Here is a 19054-nt window from a genome sequence, read left to right as displayed (position 1 = left end):
ACATCCTAGCCAGCAGATTAAGATGCAAAAAACCCTAAAAGAAGAGGTGGAAGACTGGAAAGGAAGAAAAAACTGGCCATTATTAGCAAATTATATTATTGCCATAACACCACACTAAATTCTTAGAATTAACTAGAGTTTAGCAAGGTTTTTGGATATAAAATCAACATAGGAAAGGAAATTGCACTTCTATAGACCAGCAGTAACAACAAAACAGAAAATGTAATTTTAAAAACATTTTGTGTTGAAAGAATTAACATCCTACATAGCCATAGTATATTTTTTCCAAAACTAAGAAATTAACATTAGTCTAATTAACTAAGCTTTGCCTTTATTTGGATTTTCCCAGTTTTTCTACTGATGTCCTTTTTTCAGGATCACATCCAGAGAGCTATATCCCTTTTAGTCTACTCCAATTTGTATCAATTTCTTGGTCTTTTCTTTCAGGGACCTTATACCTTTGAAAAGTAGTGGTCAGGTCTTTTGTAGATTGGACCTCAGTTTGAGTTTGTCTTATGTTTTCTCCTGATTATAACACATTATATTACTGGTGATATTAACCTTGGTAACTTGGTTAAGGTAGTGTCTGCCAGGTTTCTCCACAGTGAAGTTACTGAAGAAAATATAATTTTAAAAATATAAAATTTACAAAAACAATGCAATATAAATAAGATTTGACTAAATCTAACAAATAATGTTTATGACCTTTATTGAGAAAGTAATAAACTTTTATTGAAAGACATTAACTGTGATCTAGTTTAATGGAGAGAATCACCATATATGGATTGGAAGACTTGGTGTTGCAAAGATATTAATTCTCTCAATGCACTTACAATAAATTCCGAACAAATTTTGGGAGTCTTAACATTATTATTATTATTATTATTATACTTAACATTATAATTCTGAATTTATATGGAAGAGGAGTAACCTGAAAATTACAAAGTGACTCCTGAATAACAAAGTATTTTTCCTGCCTTATATTGTGACTTAATATAAGACTATAATAATTAAGCCAGTGTGTGGTGTAAGGATATACAAATTGGCCAATGGAAAGAATAGAGATTTCAGAAACAGATCCATGTATATATGGAACCTTGATTTATGACAAAGCTAGCATTGTACATCAGTGTGAAAAATGATGGATAGAATTTTCAGTATAGGAAACAGAATTGTATTTTTTTTTTAATCCTCACCCAAGGATATGTTTTTATTGATTTTTAAAGAGAGAAGAATTGAGAGAGAGAAAGAAACATCAATATGAGAGAGAAACATTGATCAGTTGCCTCCTATACATGCCCAGACCGCGGATCAAACTCGCAACCTTTTTGGTGTACTAGATGACGCTCCAACTAACTAAGCCACCTGGCCAGGGCAAGCCAATTGCGTTTCTATAGACCAGCAGCAACAACTCGGGCAGGAAATTGCTCACATGAAAGAGAGTGCTAATGGATTCCTACCTCACATTATACACAAAATGGAAAATGGTTAACTTATAAGTTGTAAATTAATAATTAAAATTAAGCTTAATCATAAAATTAGAAGCAGACCTCAGTAAAAAATTGGAAAAAAAGCAAAACTACCAAAGACATAAAAGAAAAATTGGAAGAGTGCAAGAGAAAAGAGATAGTACAAAAAAATAGTGAGGTCATAGAAATTAGAAATGAGAGAAGTGAGTCAAGTCAAATACACACTTAAAAGTGATGAAACACCTTTAATTTTAAAATATTATTGTTTATGATATTCCAGAATTGCATCGTTTATTAACGTTTTTCATTGTGATCTATAAATTATTTTAATAAGCTACTGACAACCTAATTATTCAGTCATCTGTAGAAAGCAAAGACTTGGGAACTACCTGACTTGCAAAGAAATTTATGATCTCTTTCTGAGTTTGAGGAAGTTTATCAAAAAGGCTTAACTAAGATTTATCTAGTGACTATTGTACTTACTACTCTTTTGCTTAGAGGAACCTTGTTTAACCCAATATACTTAGGAAGGGATGTTTAGAAGCATTATGCATTTTAGTACATATTTGCCACTGTATGAATTTTTAGAGAGATTTTTATTTTAAATATGTCTGCAATGTATTTTTATCAAAGCGTTACAGCTATAAATGTAGATCACTCAATTTAGGGGAAACGGTTGCCATTTAATCTAACTGACAAAGCCAGTCTCCAATTTTAAACCTATCTTCCACATCAGACTTCTTTCTGTTAGTAAAGGTCCACCTTGATTTTTTAACTTAAATAAATATGTTAATGTCTTTCACGACAGCCATTGCACAGCTGAATTCTGATATAGATAAATTGATAAGACACGGAGCCTTATCATGTGTTGCCTGGGTATAAGAAGATACTACTACTTTCAATATGTTTTTGCACTCACTGAAGTGTCCCAGAATTGAAATGATTCTTTTATAATGATAAGGGTATGGAAGAGGTAAAATCCTTAAGTAGAAATTTGTGCACTACTGCTTCATTCTATTATACATCTGAACTTATAATACACTAACATGGGCCCACATACTTCATTTCTTCATCAAATATATGTTATATGTATAACTATGATGGGGAAAGAACAGATCCGTATTGTAGTGCTTTGATTAAAGGAGGATTTATAGATTTGGCATCCTGCAGGGTTTTCTAATCCATGAAAATGCACTAGACAGGATTACCGAGTGGTATTCATTTCTTCTTCTTTTTTTTTTTTAATCCTCCCCGAGGATATTTTTTCTATTGCTTTTCAGAGAGAGTGAGGGGGGGGGAAGGAACATCAATGTGAGAGAGACACATCAACTGGCTCCCTCCCACACACACCCAACCGGACTGGGGACAGGGGTGGAGCCTGCAACCAAGGTACTTGCCCTTGGCCAGAGTCAAACCCAGGATCCTTCAGTCTGCAGGCCAGTGCTCTAACCACTGAGCCAAACTAACTAGGGCTACATTTTTTTTAAGTGGGAAAAGAGTGATTGTGAAGGAGGGCAAGATAAAATGAGAAAGAGGTTGGCATGATACTTTAGCTGCAGGTACAATCCCAGAAAGATCAATTATAGGAATGATGGAAGCCGAGGATCTGAAATTTATTGTCTTAAAACTATGTGTGCTTCCCTGGCTGGTGTGACTCAGTTGAGCATAGTCCCATGCACCAAAAAGATTGCCGGTTTGATTCCCAGTCAAAGCACATGCCCAGGTTGCGGGCTTATCCCCAGTGTGGGACGTGCAGGAGGCAGCCAATTGATTCTTCTCTCTCTCACATCAAAGTTCTGCTCTCTCTCTCTCCCTCTCCCTTCTTCTTGCTCTAAAATCAGTAAAAACGTATTTCACAGATACTTCATACCTGTGCCCACATATCTCTTGGAAAGCCTTCATGTAGCCTTAAATATCCCTCAATTTGTGGACCACTGATACAGAAGACAGGCAGAGCAGATCCCTCATATGTATAATTGTAGATACAAGATACCCAAGCCAATGAAGTAAAATTAGTGTTTACAGATTAAGATTTTTTAAAATAAAAGACAACTAGAATCTGAATATTGAAAGGACATACAGTGTGTCTGGGTTTGGTAAAGTTGCTGGACTTCAGAGGTAAAGAAAGATTTCTTTGGGGGAGCCAGACAAATAGGTTGAGTTATTTATAAGTGGGAAATTATGAGTCTCAGATATCATTCAATGCAAGAAAATGGAGTATACTTAGAAGATTTTCAAGAAAATAATAGGAACTTGTAGATTTTTATATCCACCCAAACTCCCATTCAAGTTTAAGTTAACAGGCAAATAGTTTCAAACTTAAAAATATTTTCAAAAATTATTCCTTTGCACCTTTATTGAGGCAATACTAACTACAGATGTACTTGGAGGTGCTAGAATGGGATCTGGCAAGACTCTGACTTTTCTGTCCCAGTGCTGGAAGCTTTTTATCATTTGTAATAGACTTTGAAGATGGACTGTGGGTTCTGATAATACTACCTATGAGAGAACGGATCTATTTCTCAGGCCTTTGAGTTTTCCAAGAAGTAGGAAAGAATCAGGAACTTCTCAACAATCTCATCATTGATGAAAAGGATCTGAGACAAGTTGTTTGAGATCAGTCACATAAATATACTTGTTTGCATACAAGTTTGACTATTTAAACACAAGGATGAACCAATAAGTATTCATAACAATCTCCAAAGTTTAGTTCATGATGACAAATCTTGGGCATAGACTTTGTTGATACTGGGAATGCTGTTATCAAAAACCTTCCCCCAAAACAGTTAACTTTGGTTTTTTCCAGGCAAAACAAATCAAATCTGTAAAAGACCTTGTACGCTTGAGTTTGAAAAACTCTAAATATGTTTGGGTTGATGAGAAAAGTAAACTATAACACCCCTGTCACTGTGGAACAAAACTACATAGTTTGTGAGCTATAGTAAAAATAAGTATCTCATATTCCTTTTTGAGAAGCCATCTGAATAAGAGTATTATTTTTTCAGTTGTAAAAGAGGTTCAGTATCTAAACCGAGTTTTCTACTTCCTGTACTCTGGTATTTCTATTCCTGACTCCTGTGGTTGACAGCAGCAGGTAAGGAAAGTGAAAGTCTGTATGAAGTTTATCTGCAAGAGCACTAACGGTGCTCTTTGCTACAGATACTGCAGCCAGGGTATTGGACAGTCAGGCCATGAACTGGGTTCTTCCCTTTGATTACCCAGAGGATGCCAACTCATACTCACAGAGCAGATAGACCTGCCAAGTAGATGATGAAGCTTTATTAATTTTGCTTCCCTCAGAAGAAAAAAAGGATTGTATAGCAACTTCTTGAGAAGAAAGTGCCTATGAAGGAAATAAAAATCAATCCAGAAAAACTTATGGGAATCTAGAAAAAAAACACCTGGAGTAATTTTTAGCCCAAGATCAACAATTAAAGAGCTCAAAGGTGTTTTGTTTCCTACATATGTTAGTATATCTGATGAAGGATGAAGAAGTATTTGATTTGAACGTGTTACCTTTACTCAAATATGCTATGTCTCTTGAACTTGCTATGATAACTTGGATAAGATTTCTCAGAAAATGTAGAAACAACTGATCAAAGAATTGTTAATGAGCTTAGGGCTCTATCACTCACCAAGGAGTAAGTGGAAGAATTTAGAGCTTATTTCAGTGTGAAAATGTCCATCCTTCAGTAAGGTGGGAAGAGACCAGAAGCAGGAGAGGAAGGACAAGCTGGCTAGTGGTATTACTAACGAAGAGGGTGGAAGGAGGGGCAGAGAGAAGCAGATGCAGGAGAAAATGGGAGAGAAAGTAGTACACACAAGGGGCCTCAAACTCAATCTGCTCCTAATACTGATGAGCTCAGAAAATCAAGAAAGTCACAGAAACAAACAAAGAAAAAATAAGCATTTTAAATGAATAAGGAAATAACATTTACTGACAAAGGGAAGTTGGTTCACCAATGGCCACCAATATAGAAATCCATTATGAGAGATACTAAGGAAAAGCATCATAGGAGTGTCAACCTTAATAAAGCAAAATAAAAGAAAGACTTAAGGAAGAGGACAAGGAGAATAGAGGAAGGAGGTTAAGGCATGTGGAGAAAAGACTTGAAGGGACAGCCATAAGAGAAGCTGGCAAGAAGCAAGCAAAGGCCAAAGATAAGGGTATGCCTTTTAGGGTTGGAGTGGTAGTGAGGAGGAATTTGTTCCGTTCATTTTCAGATCCTGATAAATATAGAAGTCAAGAGTCAGATATTGAAGATATGGAGAATGAAATTAGTGATGCCAGGAAGAAGCAGAGAATGAGATAAAGGAACAACAGTGAAGTGGAATAAGTGGGACAAGTAAGTTACATAAAAAAGAAAGCCTTTGGATACAGGCCTGTCTTTAGCAAAGGAAAAGGAACTTGTGTTGTATTTGCTCAAAAGTCAAAGTTAAATACTCCTTACTCTCTTCTTGAAACCCTTGGTTATGGTTATGTGGGCCAGAAGTCGTAAAAGAGTTAGCTTTGAAACAGTTAGGTAACAAGAGTCCTGTGCTTAAAGGATCAATGCAACTCCAGACAAAAATGATCATATATCTAGCCCCCTTCTTGCCCCGTCACAAAATATATTTAAAATGAGAGTGGATTATAAAAATTTCCTGATCCCATTTCTAGCATGTATGCTTTGGGACTAAATCCATTCCTTTATTTACTGCCAAGTTATAGAGTCTTTATCCCATTTTTAGAAATTTTTGTCTTGCTTACTATACAGAATGTACTATTAAACAGAATTGCTCAGAATTTTGATGTAGTTAATATTCCCACAGAGAAAGTATATGATGGAGCAGCTCTAATAAATACCAAGTAGTTTTGAATTGAGATTATCAATAATAAGCCTATATCCCACTTTTAATAAAAGTACATTTGAAAACATTTAACAAAAGACATGCAAACTTCTACATTAAAAACAATAAAATGTTACTGAGAAAAACTAAAAATTTGAATAAGTGAAGAGAGATGACATATTCATGGATTGGCAGACTCAATTAGATGGCAGTTCTACCCAAACTGATCTATAGATTCAATATTATCCCTATCATAATCCCCACAGGCTTTTTTTCCCCCCACAAAATTGGCAAACTTATTCTAAAAGTTATATGGAAATGTAAAAGACTGAGAATATCCAAAACAATTTTAAAATCATGGCTGGAGGACTTGACTTCATAACATAACCATAATGTTACAATAACTAAGATGAGCAGTGCTGCTGTAAGGATCACAAATAGATCAGTGAACAGAAAGGCCAGAATAGACCCACAGTTTCCGGTGATTTGATTTCCAGCATGCTTCAAAGCAACCCAGTGGGGAAAGGGAAGTTTTTAAATAAATAGTGCTGGAACAACTGGATATTTATATTGAATAAAAATAAATCTTGATTCCTACCTTGCACCATGCATAAAAATTAATTTGAGATATATTAAATGTAAAGCTAGAACCATAAGGCTTGTGGAAGAAAAATCAGAGAATATCTTCATGATTTGGAGGTAGGCAGAGATTTAAATACAGAGAGCAATAACCATAAGAGAAAAAATTACAAATTAGACTTTATAAAACAAAACAAAACAAAACAAAATGTATGCTCATCAAAGACACCATTAAGAAAACAAAAAGAAAAGCCACAGACTGGGGAAAAATATTTAATAAAGATATATTTGTCAAAGGCTACATAGTTAAAAAAATATATACAACTTAAAAAAAAATACAATCAGAAACAAAAAAGTGGGGGTAGGGGGCAAATAATTTGAAAAGCTGCTTTATAACATATATCCTCCACAACAGAAGATATTCAGATGGCCACTAAGCATGTGCTTAACATCATTAATCAGGGAAATGCAACTTCAAATAATAATGAGATACCCACAAGCATGGCTAAAATTAAATAGGTTAATAACAACAAATGTTAGTAAGGCTGTTGAGTAACTGGAACTCTCATACATTGTGTCAGAGGGTTAAATGTTACCACCTTTTAGGAAAAATATCTGGAAATTTCTTATAAAGCTAAAAACACACTTATGTGATGATTCAGCAATTCTACTTCTAGGTACTTACTCAGGAAAAATGAAAATGTAACTACACGCACGCACACACACACAGATGTTCACAAGACATACATAGTATGTGTACATGTAGCTTTATTCATACTAGCCAAAAACTAGAAATAGCCCAGATGTCCTTTAGTAAGAGAATGGATAAACAGACTGTAGTATATTCATAAAATAGAATACTACTCGGAAAAAAAAGGAACAAACTACTGATCCCTGCAACACATTGATGAATCTTATTAAAGGAACTAAAGAAGTCATATATAAAAGAATAAGCATGGCTAACTGGTTAGAGTGTCGGCCCATGCACCTAAGGGTCAAGGGTTCCACTCCTAGTCAACAGCACTTGCCTGGGTTGCAGGTTCGATCCCCAGCCCCGGTTGGGATGTGTGTGGGATGCAACCAATCAATGTATCTCTCTAACATCGATGTTTCTCTCTCTCGCTCTCTCTCTCTCATGCACACGCCTCCCTACCACTCTCTGAAAATCAATGGAAAATATATACTTGAGTGAGGATTAACAAAATAATAATAATAATAATAATGCATACAGTATTACTTCATTTTTATGAAGTTTTAGAACAAGCAAAATTTATCTGGGAGGTACAGGAATCAAAAGAGTGGGATGAAGCTGGGAATGACTGACAAGGATTATGAAGAAACTTACTTTGGGGTGATGGTAATGGTTTGGGTTACAAGGTGTATGCATTTGTTAAAACTCATGGAATGGTGCACTTAAGATTTGTGTGTGTCATCTTATGTAAATTTCACTTCAAAGGAATGAAAAAGGAGCTTTAAAAAAATCACAGGAAGATACTGTTTTATATCCACAAGATCTGGAAAAGTATTGGCACGGAGATGGAGCATCCTGCCCTCTTACCCTTGCTAGTGGTTAAAGAAATTGGATCAAAAATATAAAACAATTTGTCACTATGTAATAACTTTTCTATATACCAACCCAGAAATTTCACTCTAAAACAGAAACTCTTAAAGGGAACAAAGAGAAACATGCGTGACAATGTTCCAGAACACTGGGAAGAATTCAGATACCCAACAAGAGAATGCATAAATTGGGCTATATTCAAACATACTAGATTGGGTGAATCTTGTGAACATATAAGAATACTTCCAATATGATTCCAACCAATATAATTCCATCCAAAATATTGCAAAATTAAACACTATATTAACTAGGGATACATACGATAAAGTAAAAAAAATGCAGGGTCATTGAGGAGAGGGCATGGCAAGGAGGATTAGAATTGGAATGGGAAGAGCCATAAAGGTAACTTCAAAGTTACTAGTAATGCTTTATTCCCTAAACTGGGTAGTGGAAATGCAGGTGTTCATTTTATTTTACTTTTTTTCCACTTACACATATGTTTAATATTGTTTGGTATATATTCAATATTTAACAATTTCATGAGAAACAAGTTGTACATTTTAAAATGAAGTAATCTTTAAGAATTCTTCATTAGCAACCATATGGTATGTGAGACATAAGTTGACTTTCTGATGTCATTAATTTGGTCATTTATTCAAATGTTTATCAAATGACTACACAGCTTGATAGAGATGTACACTGGTTAAGCTGTAATTTGGAGGCTACTGATTTGTTAGCTGTGTTTTACAAATGAATTAGGAAAAGTTGCTGAAATTTAAAATGATTACAGTCTTATATAGGCCCTACTGCTAGTCCAGGGGACTTCGGAGGGCACACTTTTATGAATTGGAATGTCACTTGAACTGATTACTGACCAATTATTAAATTACCTTTCAACCAGGTCATGGAGTATGTCTCCCAGAATTTATTTTCTTAAAACTTAGGTATAATAAAAATTTTCAGGTTCTGTGGCTAACACTTATATATTACTCTTCTTCTCTTGAGTCTTAAACATGTCAGTGTATTTATAGATTTTTTATTTTAGCATTTCTTGCAAAATCTGTGAATATTTTTCATTAAATCAACTTGTCAGAAAATAAAGGTTAACTCTAGCTATAATGTGGTCCTAAACTTGTAGCTTAAAATTAAAAGGGCCTACCCCAACCCTTTACTCTTTATAAGTATTCAAATATTCCTTTGGATGCCAGATAATAAATTCATAGTGCTAGATATCCAGCAAGATGACAGTCTGGTTGCATACCTGAAGTACTTAAATATATGTAATTGCAGTTCCAGTGCCTTATTGCTTCATTTATCACAGGAAGTGCCAGGTTCTGAAATATTTTGTAAGGAAAGCTACTCTACTTGCATCAATTCTCATAAGAATGACCAGAATATTATGCCAATTTAATCCTAAGTATTGAGGTTAGGATTCTAAATGACATTTAATAGTATGACTTATTTTCTGTCTTAAACTTTATAGGGCACAAAACAAGACCTTATCCTTTCATATTGCTTTTTGTTTTTAAAGCATCTGAGTGATGATAAAAATCTAAGCTTAAGAACTGTCAGATGATTTATGATATTTCATTTCTTTTTCAAAGGATTGGGGTGTCACCAGTAAGCCTATTAGAATTGTAGGTTTAAAGTTTCTCAATTTTTAAAAAGACCAGCTGCATAAACAAGTGTGTTAGCTTTGTAATTTAATTCTATGTGATTTTTAAAAATACTTTAAAGTACCAAAGGAGGCATTTATTCTTAGGTCATAAATACTTATGTCACTGTGATCTCAAACTTTCAAGTACATTTCAAGATCTACTTCTTAAAATATTAATATGTTTTTACTATATTCTTTACAACCTCAAGACATTTCTCCTTTTGTCTACCTAAATCTGCCTTTCTTCATGGTCTGACCCCAGCAAAGGTGGAACATAGATAAACTAGATGAAGACTACTTAAAAAATTAGAATCCTGCATTCAAGGATGGATAATGTAATTATCCTTGAGAATGTGCTGTAAGCACCTTAAAGCTGTTTTTATTAAACTTTTCAATTTGGGATAATTTTAAATTCATATACAGTGAGAAGAAATAATATGCATCTCATGGACCCTTTACAGTTTTCCCCAAAACAAAGTCAACAAAAGCAAAAGTAAACAAGTAGGACTACATCAAACTAAAAAGCTTCTGCATAGCAAAGAAAACCATCAACAAAATGAAAAGGCATCCTATGAATGGGAGAAAATATTCCAAAAGGAAATAATATCCAAAATAAACAAGGAACTCATACAACTCAATAGTAAAAAAACACAAAACCCAATTTAAAATTGGGCAAAGGTCCTGAATAAACATTTTTTGAAAGAAGACATACAGATGGCCAACAGGTACATGAAAAGGTGCTCGTCACTAATCATCAGGGAAATGCAAATCAAAACCACAATGAGATATCACCTCACACCTGTTAGGATAGCTATTATCAAAGAGACAAGATAACAAATGCTGGTAAAGATGTGGGAAAAAGGGAACTCTTGTACATGGTTTGTGGGAATGTAAACTGGTACAGCCTTTATGGAAAACTGTATAGGGGTTCCTCAGGATATTAAAAATAGAACTATCATATAACCCAGCAGTTCCACTCTGGGAATATATCCAAAGGAAATGAAACCATTATCTCAAAGACCAATCTGTACTCCCATGTTCATTGCAACCATATTCACAATACCCAAGGTACGGCGGGGAGGGAGAGGGGGAGAAGGGGGTCAATGGGGAAATAAAAGGGGACATCTGTTAGACTTTCAACAATATAGGTAAATTTAAAAAAACAATACGGTATATATGCAGTGGATATTATTCAGCCTTTAAAAAAGAAATCCTGACATTTGTGGCAAAATGGATGAATCTGGAGGGCAACATGTTAAATGAAATAAGCCACAGAGAGAAAAACAGTGCATGATGTCACTTAGATGTGGAATCTTAAAAAAAAAAAGATCCAAGATGGTGGCGGACTGAGTGGAAGCTACACTGACACTCTCCCAGGACCAATCTGGATTAACAACTAAAACATAGAAAAAACATCCCAAAACCAGCTGAAGACAAGCTGAAGAGCACCCTCATAACCAAGGAGGAAAAGTAGAGACCGCACAGAGACTGGTAGGAAGTTCTGGCACGAGAGGGCTGGCGGGGCTCCCCCAGGCAGCAGCTGAAGGTGCGGAGGGATCTCTCAGCTGTGGGGGGTCCCACTGAGGACTCTGGGGCCTAAACCTCAGGCTGGGCTTCCCAGCCAAGAGCACCAGAACTGAGAAAAGTGCCCACATTACTTCTGGCTGTGAAAAACAGCAGGGTTTCTGTCAGCCAGGGAGACTCAGCTGGAACTGCAGGCCCCTCTTAAAGGGACAATGCCCAAAGTTTCCTGTGCAGCCACTCACGTTGGGCTCCAGCGGAGGGAGAGTGGAGTGAACTGGAGCTGTGTGGGGAGAGCCTGGGGAGAGCCATTCCCCCAGACTATGGAAGACATCTTTCTTGGGATGTGAATTTTCAGTTTTTGCCTGAGGTGGGAAGCAACTGCCCCACCCTGCTGGAAAGCCTATTACCCTGCCCAGAGGAGTTTCTATAGCCTGAGGCTTGATAAGAGACTGATAACGACCAGCCACCCCACCCTGTGGAGCTTCTACAGTCTGAGGCTCATTAAGAGAATCACATTAGTCAGCCTGCAGGCAGAGGCAGACCTCTGGGTGCTTTGAGTCTTTGCTTGATCTGCTTTGGGACCCAGGCCTTAGAAAAGCAGACTTTGGTGTGCATCTTAGTCCTGTCCAAACACTCCCAGCCCCAGCAGAGGAGACTTCAAGCCTGGAGTTGTTGTTAGCCCCAAACAGGGTACTCAGGGCTAGTCACAAAATGCGTCTGACATTGGCCTGTACCAGAGACCCTCCAAAAAGACTGAGAGTCCTAGCAGATCTACTTATCACTTAAAACTCAAAAAAGGAGCCAAAATGGGGCAACCGTAAAACAAGCCCCAAATGAAAGAACAAGAGAAGTCTCCAGAAAAAGAGCCAAATGAAATGGCGATAAGCAATCTCTCAGATATAGAGTTCAGAATAGGGATTGTAAGGATGCTCAACAGCATGAAAAAAGATTTGGAAACTATGAAAAATGACCAGTCAGAAGTGAAGAATGACATAGCAGAAATAAAGAATACATTAAAAGGGATAAACAGCAGATTAGAGGAAGCAGAGGATCATATCAGTAAATTAGAATACAGGGTAGAAAAGAATCACTCAATCAGAGACCCCAAAACAAAAAACAATTAAAAAACAGGAGGACAGTTTAAGGGAGCTGTAGGACAGCAAAAAAAGTAACAATATTTGCATTATAGGAGTGGCAGAGGAGGTCGAAAGTAAACAGGGGTTAGAGAACCTGTTTGATGAAATAATGGCAGAAAACTTCCCTAACCTAGTCAAAGAAAAAGTCGCACAAGTTCTGGAGGCACAGAGAGTCCCAAACAAGAAGAACCTAAATAGGCCCACGCCCAGATACATTATAATTAAAATACCAAGAATCCAAGACAGAGAGAATCTTTTTTTTTTTCACTGATTTTTTTTATTTTTTATTATTGTTTAAAATAATACAGATGTCCCTTTTTCTCCCCAATGACCCGTTCCACCCCGGTCCTTCCCCCTCCCCAGTCCCTCTCCACCATGGAATACTACGCAGCTGTAAAGAAGAAGAATCTCGTACCCTTTGGGACAGTATGGATGGACCTGGAGAATATTATGCTAAGTGAAATAAGCCAGGGAAAGAGAATCTTAAAGGAAGCTAAAGAAAAGCAATCTGTTACCCACAAAGGAGTCCCCATAAGGCTGTCATCTGACTTCTCATCAGAAACTCTACAGGCCAGAAGGAAATTGCATGAAGTATTCAAGGTAATTCAAAAGAAGGATCTGAAACCAAGACTATGCTATCCAGCATGATTATCAATGAAGCTGGATGGTGAAATAAAGAGCTTCCCAGACAAAAAGAGGTTAAAAAACTTTATCACTACAAAACCAACATTACAAGAAATGTTAAAGGGACTGTTAAAATTAGAAGTAGAAATAAAGAGAATGAGAAACATAGGTATAAAGGAACAAAATGGCAATAGATACGTATCTTTCAATAATAACCTGAAATGTAAATGGATTAAAAGCCGGAATAAAAAGATATAGGGTGGCTGAATGGGTAAGAAAACATGACCCAAATATATGCTGTCTACAGGAGACCCACCTCAGTACAAAAGATTCACAAAGGATGAGAGTGAAGGGATGGAAAAAAATTTTCCAGGCAAATGGAAATCAAAAAAGAGCTGGGGTAGCAATACTCATTTCGTACAAAATAGACTTCAAAATGAACACCATAGCAAGAGACAAGAAAGGTCATTACATAATACTAAAGAGATCAATCCAGCAAGAGGATTAAACCTGACAAACATATATGCACCCAATATAGGAGCACCTAAAGTTATAAAAAAAAAAACTTCTAGAGGACTTTAAGGGAGAGATTGACAACAATAAAATCATATTAGGGGACTTTAACACGCCACTGACTTCACTGGATAGGTCTTCCAGACAAAAAATCAACAAGGAAACAGTGACCCTAAATAATACACTAGATCAGATGGATTTAATTGACATTTACAGAACATTCTACACCAAACCTGCAGAATATACATTTCTCTCAAGTGCACACGGGACATTCTCGAATATAGACCACACTTTAGGACACAAAACAAGTCTAAAAGTTCAAGAAGATTGAAATCATATCAAGCATCTTCTCATGTCACAGTGGCATGAAATAGAAATCGACTACAATAAACACTAAAAGACATTTAAACATGTGGAGGCTGAAAAGCATGTTTTTAAACAATGAATGGGTTACCAACGAGATTTAAAAAGAAAGAAAAAACTTCCTGGAAACAAATGAAAATGAACACACAGCAACTCCAAATCTGTGGGACACAATGAAAGCAGTCCTGAGAGGGAAGTTCATGGTACTACAAGCCTACCTCAAAAAACAAGAAAAACTTCTAATACACCCTCTAATCCTACAACTTAAAAACTTAGAAAGAGAACAATAAGAAAAGCCCAGCGTAAGTAGAAGGAAAGAAATAATAAGGATCAGAGCAGGAATACATGATACAGAGACTAAAAAAAAATACAAAAGATCAATGAAACCAGGATCTGGTTCTTTGAAAAGATAAACAAGATTGATGAACCTTTGACCAGACTCATCAAGAAACAAAGAGAGAGGACCCAAATAAACAAAATCAGAAACGAAAGAGGTGAAATAACAACTGACCCAACAGAAATACAAAGGATTATAAGAAAATACTATGAACAACTATATGCCACCAAGCTAGACAACCTGGATGAATGGATAAATTCCTAAAAAAAATACAACCTTTCAAAACTCAACCAGGAAGAGTCAGAAAGTCTAAATAGGCCGATAACTGCTGGTGAAGTGGAAGCAGTAATCAAAGGGCTCCCAGCACATAAAAACTGTGGCCCAGATGGCTTCACAGAGGAGTTTTACCAAACATTCAAAGACCTAACACCTATTCTCCTCAAACTATTTCAAAAAATCCAAGAGGAAGGAACACTTCCAAACTCTTTTTACAAAGCCAGCATTAGCCTAATTCCAAAACCAGATAAAGACACTACAAAGAAAGAGAATTACAGGCCAATATTCCTGATGAACATAGATGCTAAAATCCTCAACAAAATATTAGCAAATCGGATCCACCAACATATTAAAAAGATCATACACCATGACCAAGTTGGATTTATTCCAGGGATTCAAGGCTGGTGCAATATTCGCAAATCAATAAACGTGATACATCACATAAACAAATTGAAAGACAAAAATCACATGATCGTATCAGTAGATGCAGAAAAAGCATTCGATAAAATCCAACACCAATTTTTGATAAAAACTCTTAGCAAAGTAGGAATACAGGGATCATACCTCAACATAATAAAGGCTATATATGACAATACAGCCAACATCATACTCAATGGGCAAAAACTAAAACCATTTCCCCTAAGAGCAGGAACAAGACAGGGGTGTCCACTTTCACCACTCTTATCCAACATAGCACTGGAAGTCCTAGCCACAGTGATCAGAAAAGAAGAAAACATAGAAGGCATCCAAATTAGAAAGGAGGAAACAAATCTGTCATTATTTTCAGATGACATGATATTGTACATAGGGACTCCTAAAGACTCCACCAATAAACTACTAGATTTAATAAATGAATTCAGCAAGGTAGCAGGATACAAAATTAACACCCAGAAATCGATGGCATTTTTTTACACCAATAATGAACTTTCAGAAACAGAAACTGAAACAACAATTCCATTTACAATTGCACCTAAAAAAATAAGATACCTAGGAATAAACTTAACCAAAGATGTAAAAGAACTTTACTCAGAAAACTGCAGGACACTGAAAAAAGAAATAGAGGAAGATATAAACAAATGGAAAAATATACCATGTTCATGGATCGGAAGAATTAACATCATTAAAATGTCCATATTACCCAAAGTAATCTATAAATTCAATGCAATCCCTATTAAAATACCAATGGCATATTTCACAGATCTAGAACAAACACTTCAAAAATTTATATGGAACCAAAAAACACTCTGAATAGCCACGGCAATATTGAGAAAAAACAAAGTTGGAGGGATCACAATACCAGATATCAAGTTATACTGCAAAGCTACTATAATCAAAACAGGCTGGTACTGGCACAAGAACAGACATATTGATCAATGGAACAGAGCAGAGAACCCAGAAATTGACCTATGCCATTATGGTCAATTAATATTTGATAAAGGAGGCAAGAACATACAATGGAGTAAAGATGGTCTTGCCAGTAAATGGTGTTGGGAAAATTGGTCAGATACATGCAAAAAAATGAAACTAGACCACCAACTTACACCATACACAAAGGTAAATTCAAAATGGATAAAAGACTTAAATGTAAGATATGAAACCATAAAAATCCTAGAGGAATACATAGGCAGGAAAATCTCAGACAAATCTCTCGTAGTAATATGTTTGCTGATTCATCTCCTAGGGCATGAGAAACTAAGGAGAAAATAAACAAATGGGACTGCATCAAAATAAAAAGCTTCTGCACAGCAAAAGAAACTATCCACAAAACGAAAAGGGAGCCTATTGCATGGGAGAACATATTTGCCAATGACACATCTGATAAAGGGTTAATATCCAAAATATATAAGGAACTCATACAACTTAACAAAAGGAAGACAAACAATCCAATTAAAAAATGGGCAAAAGACCTAAATAGACACTTCTCCAAAGAGGACACACAGATGGCTAAGAGACATATGAAAAAAGTGCTCAATGTCGCTACTCATCAGAGAGATGCAAATTAAAACCAAAATGAGGTATGACTTCACACCTGTCAGAATGGCTACCATCAACAAGTCAACGAAATACAAGTGCTGGCAAGAGTGTGGAGAAAGGGGAACCCTAGTACACTGCTGGTGGAAATGCAGACTGGTGCAGCCACTATGCAAAGCAGTATGGAGTTTCCTTAAAAGATTAAAAGTTACATGTTTTTAAGCATAACCCATGGACACAGACATTGTTATGGGGAAAGCCTGGGGGTTGGGATGGATGTGGGGTGGAGGGGATCAGTGGGAATAAAAAGGGGACATTTGTAATATTCTCAACAATAATGATAAAGGAACTTAAAAAAACTGGTGAACTCATAGAAACAGTACCAAGTAGAAAAGTGGTTGCCAGAGGCTTGGGTGTTGGGGATATAAGGGTGCAAACTTTCAGTTGTTAGATGAATAATGTCTGAGGATCTAATGTATAGCATGGTGACTATAGTTGATAACACTGTACTGTATAATTAAAATTTCAAGAGAGAGTAGAACTTAAATGTTCTCACCAAAAAAAAAAGAAAGAAAGAAAAAAAGGAAACAAAGAAAGAAAAAGGGTACATGTGTGAGGTGATGGGTATGTTAATTAAGTTGATTGGGAGGAAATCCTTTCACAGTGTATACCACTTATATCTAATTATCACATTGTACTCTTTAAATATCTTTCAATTTTTTATGTCAATTATCCCTCAATAAAGATGAAAAAAACTCAGACTTTTGTGGCAATTTAAGTTATCTTTTTTTTTCTAGTTACAGTTGACATACAATACTATATTAGTTTCAGATGTACAACATAGTGATGAGACCTTTATATAACTTATGAAGTGATCGCCCCCATAAGTCTAGTACCCACCTGACACCATACATAATTAAAATATTATTGACTATATCCCCTATGTTGTGCTTTACATCCCATGACTGTTTTTATGACTGGCAATCTGTACATCTTAATCCGTTCCCCTTTTTTACACATCCCCAGCCCCCAGCCCCTCGTCTAACAGCCATCAAAATATTCTCTATGTCTATTACTTTCTCTTTTGTTTGTTTGTATATTTTGTTTTTTAGATTCCATATATAGGTGAGATCATATGGTGTTTGTCTTAGCATAATACCCTCTAGGTCCATCCATGTTGCAAACAGTAAGGTTTCAGTAATATTCCACTGTATATATTTACATTTTTTTTTATCCAATCGTCTATTGATGGATGCTTAGATTGCTTCCATATCTTGGCTATTGTAAATAATGCTGCAGTGAACATAGGAGTGCATTTGTCTTTTTGAACTATTGTTTTGGATTTCTTCAAAAAAATACCCAGAAGTAGAATTGCTGGATTATAAGGTAATTCTATTTTTAGTTTTTAGAAGCACTTCCATACTGTTTTCAGTATTAGCTGCACCAACTTGCATTCCCACCAACAGTACATGAAGGTTCTTTTTTCTCCACATCCATAACAACACTTATTTATTGACTTATTGATGATAGACATTCTGACAGATGTGAGGTGATACCTCATTGTGGTTTTAATTTGCATTTCCCTGATGATGAGTGATATTGAACATCTTTTCATATGTCTTATTGAAAGAATCTGATGGTGCTTAACATGATATCTTACATCTTATTTATCATAGAAGACCTTTATTTCACAGCAAGACTTCTCAACTAGCTTTTTAAGGATAGGACCTATATCTATCTTAGCAAGCTGTTGTGAGTGTGTACCCTGCCGGTATTCACAAAATAAATGATGAAAAGGTGCTAGATATTGATACCGTGGGACATGTTTTATTTGCTCAGGATTTTTAATAAAATTTTACATTATTTTGCAAACTGTTACTGAAAAGATGTGTTTGTATTTGAAACAAGAGTGACCCTACCTTTTAACTGGCCACAAGGATTGTTTTTTCTTACCCAATTGAACTTTTTATTTATTTAACTGAGAATGAATCATAATTGATGTATTATATTTATTTCTTTTCATTATTTGTTAAGTTATGAAAATTTCTTCTTGCTGGAACCATATTACTCTAAGATTTTGATTCTTTTTTGTAGTAATTCTGGATATTTTCAATTCTAAAACATACAAAATTAATTCTGATTTTTGATAGGAAAGATATATTGAACATAATAGCTTCAGTTTGAACTCTATTTAGCATTAGCCTAGGAAAAACA

At 35.7% G+C, this 19054-nt stretch overlaps 1 protein-coding gene and 1 pseudogene across 1 annotated transcript in view; both read left to right on the top strand.

Annotated features, from left to right (window-relative positions):
* ZNF438 (zinc finger protein 438) overlaps nucleotides 1–19054 on the top strand; it is a 195991-nt gene that overhangs the window by 113573 nt on the left and 63364 nt on the right.
* On the top strand, nucleotides 2434–5388 carry LOC107524419 (putative ATP-dependent RNA helicase DDX10 pseudogene; annotated as a pseudogene).

The sequence above is a fragment of the Miniopterus natalensis genome, chromosome 1 (genome assembly GCF_054644295.1).
Source record: "Miniopterus natalensis isolate mMinNat1 chromosome 1, mMinNat1.hap1, whole genome shotgun sequence".
Lineage (NCBI taxonomy): Eukaryota > Metazoa > Chordata > Mammalia > Chiroptera > Miniopteridae > Miniopterus > Miniopterus natalensis.
The sequence above is the reverse complement of the archived record's forward strand: the minus strand, read 5'-3'. Positions and strand labels throughout refer to the sequence as shown.